Source organism: Gossypium hirsutum, chromosome A12 (genome assembly GCF_007990345.1).
Source record: "Gossypium hirsutum isolate 1008001.06 chromosome A12, Gossypium_hirsutum_v2.1, whole genome shotgun sequence".
NCBI classification, from domain to species: Eukaryota; Viridiplantae; Streptophyta; class Magnoliopsida; order Malvales; family Malvaceae; genus Gossypium; species Gossypium hirsutum.
In genome coordinates, this window is record NC_053435.1 from 50,607,376 (window position 1) to 50,612,741 (window position 5,366).

Consider the following 5,366-nt stretch of genomic DNA (forward strand, 5'->3'; position numbering starts at 1 on the left):
CCCGAATCCGAACTAGTTTTGAAATCACTATAAAACACAATAAAATAAACAAAGTAAGCCTTATAGAATAGTAAGCTCATATGAAATAACTCGATTTAATCAAAAGAACATAATTTAACAAATTGATTATATCAACATGTAACTCATAATAACTAACAAACCTTTCACATCTTTAATCATAATATTATATGCAAACTTCACAACTTCTTTGATTTAAAGCTTATATGGTTCATGTACATACCTATACCATCACCTATCGATCTCATACTCAGCCACATCTTTCATTTACCTATTGAACCAATCAGAATACTATCAGATACTCGGTAAACTAGCACTCTAAGTGCCACATATACATAGCCGAAGTTATCTCAATCTCATATCACATAAATGCTCACTCTCGAGCTATCAACGATCCTACTCACACAAGCTGTAGGTCAAGACGTAGCTACACGGTGCTGCTCACACAAGCTGTAAAGTAACCGAAAGACATGTCGTTATACTCAACCACTGGTAGGATGTACAAGACTAGCATCCGGATTACAATATCATAACAACCCTTAATGACATGTCATTCGTATCCTAATATATTCCTAAGGTTCAACCGGGATTTCCAATGCTGAATCGTATTCGAATCATTTTCGAATATGTCTATAGTCTTTGATTCACAGTTTATGCAATATCAAATCATTTAAAATATATTCACAATGAAATTTATTACATACAAACTTACCTCGGATGCTAAAATAGCGAAATAGGTTGATTAGTCGAGTATTTTGTCTTTCCCTTGATCTAGATTCAGGTTTCGCCTTTTTTGATCTATATGTAATCAAAATTAACTTATTTAATTACTTATCTATTCAATTTAGTCCAAATTTCACATTAAGGCACTTTTACACATTTGCCCTTAATGTTTCACATTTTTACAATTTAGTCCTTATTTCATAAAAACACAATTCAAGCAATTTAACCACAACCCATGCTAGTAAAATTATAATTAGTTCCCTAGATGCCCATATTTTTCATTTATTTCACATTTTATATATATTTATACATGTACGATATTATGATATGTTGCATGGGGATGGGTTTATTATAATTAGAGGAAGTGTACTGTATTGGCAGCTCTGCTGCAAATACTGTTTGGTGCTGTAACTGGTGCTATTTTGGAGTGTAGGAATGGGTGGGTTGATTTTATCCCCACATGGAGTGTAGGGTTGGACGGAGTGGAGTGTAGAGGCTGGCTGGGTAGGATTTCTAATTGCATATCTATACTATTACTGACACTGAAATATGTAAGGCCCATACTGATACTGATACTGTAATGGGCTAAGGCCCTAACTGAAACAAAACTATTATCGATACAGGCTTAGGGCCAGACTATGCTTGCTCACTACATGAATGACTGTTTGTTGATTAAAAGATTACACACTGAGTTTTCGTAAACTTTCCCTACTGTTTGTCTGCGCAGGTAATCCCCAACCTTAGACGGATCGGTACTGCGAAGGACTCGAAGGTGGCGACATAATCGCACATGCCTCCGTAATCGACTTTTAATTAATAAGTAATTTAATTTGGGTAATTTGATGTAATAAGGCCCCTTTATATTTTGAATCTTTAATTCAAGATTTTATTTATTTTGATTTAAATCTACTTGCAGTAGGGGATGGGTTTTCAAAAAGATAAATGTTTTCTAAAACACCACGTTTACACAACATATTTTAAAAGCTTCTGTAACAAACAATGTTTTAAAAACTAATAACAATTTAATATGATTAACAATTTTTTAAACGACTTGAGTTTGAACAAAGGACAAGACATTCAAAAATCTTCGTTAAGATTACAAAGAGGTTTAATATAGAACGGGTTTTTCAACGATATTATACTTTGCGAAAAACACTTCAATGTGACATGCCAGACTTGGCCATAATGAATAAGCCGGGTTTGGGGTGTTACAATTTTATTCTGGTACGTACTAACTACTCACTTGATAAGTTAGCTGAATTGTACATTTCTGAGATTGTGAGATTGCACGGAGTGCCTATTTCTATATTTTTTGGATAGAGATCCAAAGTTTACTTCGAGATTTTGGAAGAAATTACAAGAGGCTTTGGGTATGAAGTTCAATTTTAGTATCGCGTTTCATCCACAAACCAATTGTCAATCCGAAAGAGAAATTCAGATTCTTGAAGATATGCTTCGATGTGTTCTAGAATTTGAAGGTAGTTGGGAAAGATATCTACCTTTGGTCGAATTTGCTAATAACAATAGTTTTCAGTCGAGTATAAAGATGGCACCGTATGAGGCATTGTATGGCTGCAAGTGTCGAACTCTGTTGTATTGTACAAAGCTTAGTGAGAGATAGATTCACGGGGTTGATTTGGTTAGAGAACCCGAAGAAAAAGTAAAGGTAATCCGTGATTGCATTAAAACCACTTCAGATCGACAAAAGTCGTATGCAGATTTGAAAAGAAAAGAGATAGAATTTTAGATTGGTGATAAAGTATTTCTGAAAGTATCTCCGTGGAAGAAGATTCTGAGATTTAGCCATAAACCCAAGTTAAGTCCACGTTCATTGGGTTGAATGAGATTATCGAAAGAATAGGGTCGGTGGCATATCGGTTAGCTTTACCGACAGAGCTGGAAAGGATTCATAATGTGTTTCATGTGTCGATGTTACAATGATATCGTTCTGATCCTTCACATGTGATTTCTCCAACAAAGATTGAAATTCGACCGGATATGACGTATGGTGAAGAACCAATCAAGATCTTAGCTTGAGAAGTTAAACAATTGAGAAATAAAAGTATAGCCCTAATGAAAGTTTCATTGAAACGACATGGTTTCAAAGAGGAAGCTATGAGAAAATAGTACCCAAACCTATTTTTTGGTAAGATTTTTGAGGACGAAAATCCCTAAAGGGGGGAGAGTTATAACAACCCGATTTTGGGTCTAGTCAGAGCAGTGGTTTCGGGACCAAAATTTGATGCAGAAAATTTTATTTTTCTTGTATTTTTATGGTGTTCAGTTTTACTGTGAAAATTTCATTCAAATATTTTGACGTTTGAGCACTCAATTTAGCAAAAAGGACTAAATTGCAAAAACTTGAGTTCTAGAAGCTAGAGGTGTCTAATTGCTATGAAATTTTAAATTGAAGGTCCTTAGATGGTAATTAGACCATTTGTTAAGTTAGTGGACAAAAATGTACATGAAGTAAGAGAAATTTATGTTTTAAAAAAATGGCATTTTGGTCATTTAGTAAATAAAGCCAAAATGACTAAAATAAAAGATATCATCTTCTTTAAATTAGTCCCTTGTGCCAAAAATTGAAGGGGTCTCCATAGCTAGGGTTTGTTCATCTGCCAAGCTCAATTGTAAGTCCGTTCTTGCTCCGTTTTTAATGCTCTTTACATTTTTAAAGTCATTGTAACCCGATCTATCTATTTCTACCACTAATTTAAGAAATAATAAAAGTCTAAATTTTTACCATGATAGATATTTGTGTATTTTGATGTCCAATGGTAGAAAATGCATGTTTCATGTTAGATAAACAACTTTTGCTAAGTGATTTTTGGTAAAAATGTCAAAAAGAACCTATTTGTAAAAGTTATAAAATAAGTAGTAAATGTGACAGCCCAAAATTGACCCTAGTCGGGAAGTGGTTTCGGGACCGCTAAACCGAGTCACTGAAATGTTTGAATGTGATATTTATTGTCTAGAGTATGTAATTATGAATGTGTGAAAATTTCAAGCTTCGATTTAGTCGATTACATGTGAATTCAGTTAGTAGGATTTGTGTGACACTTTTGAAATGTGATAGGCTAATCTATAAGAATCTAATAGCGCATGTAATAAAAAGGGAGGACTTGCATGTCAAATTTCCCCCCTAATTAGTAGTGGCCGGCCATGCTATGAGTGGAAACATGTCACAAACATGTTATGTTAGTGAGGTATGTTAGGAAAATAAAATAAGGAGTATGGGTAATAAAGAAATGGAAAAAAAAAAGAAAGAATGTGTGTGAGTGTTCCCCCCCCATTGCCGTGAGTTAAAGAAAAGAAAAAAAAATTTGTTCAACCTTTTTCATTTCTTTTGGCCGAAAATTCTAAGGAAGGAGGAAGGAGTTCTTGCTTCATGTTTGGTTTGGAAGAGGATTATGAGGAGGTTTGGCCATACTTGTATCTAGATTAAGGTATGTTTGAGGTTGTGCCATGAGATTCATGCATGTTTTTAGTTGCTAGCTTGAGTTCTAATTAGCCCATGGTTCAAATCTTTGCTATGTCATGGGGATGATATTCGGCCTAGGTGGATTTTGTGTTAATGCCATTGCATGCTAAATATGAAGCTTGTTAATGATACATGTGATGGTGGATTGATGACTCTTGGATTTTCTTTTTAGCATTTTTGAGTGAGACATTAAGTTCTTTGTTTAACCATGACCAAAATTGAAATGGTTTGGTGTTGTGATGTATTCGGCCATGGTATATCCATAAGTATGATTTATGCTTATTGCATGGTAGGTAAGATTTGTGTTTTGGATTTATGTTCATGTTTAGTTATAATCAACTTTGAGATTCGGCTCTTGCACATATATATATATGTTTGCACATGACGTATTGGCATGACATATACAATATCTCAAGGTATATATTTACATATGATGGTGTTTCGGTTATGGAGTACATGATGGATGCGTATTGAGTTATAATATGTAATGCATTAGTTAGTAAAAGGTATGCCATTTGTGTGTGGTATTGAGTATATAATTGGCCTCAACATAGACATGCATAATCGGCCACATGAATGAGTACATAGGTTGATGTGTTGTTCGGCCATAGGTAAGCATATTGAAGGCTTTATCTTGACTTAGAAAATTCGGCTAAGGAGAGTATTAACTAATGTGTTGAGTTTGATTCATGATTCCGTACATATGTGACTTTAATGTCTAATGAATATATGTGGGCCAAGTACCTTGAGTTCCTCTTTTCGATGCTCAAATGATTAAATCAATTTATTTGTTAAATTAAGCTCAAGAGCAAAGGGGAACTAAATCCGATAAAGGGAAGGAAAAAGTGGTCGAATAGCCATCGGAATCGTTCGACAACGTCCGAGGTAAGTTTTCGAGTAATGGGACTTAAATTATGATTCGATTAGATTATGTCTTAAGTAAATCAAAATCATGCTCTTATATGTGGCTATTAAGCCGAAATTGTAAATGTGATAAGTGTCTTGTGTTTGAGCTTTGGTAATGAAAATGAAATATGAATGTGTCATGATTTATTGATATATGTGCATGGTTACTCGAATGATATCCGGGCTAAGTCCCGAAGGCTTTTGTCCTAAGCGACTACATCCGGACTAAGATCCGAAG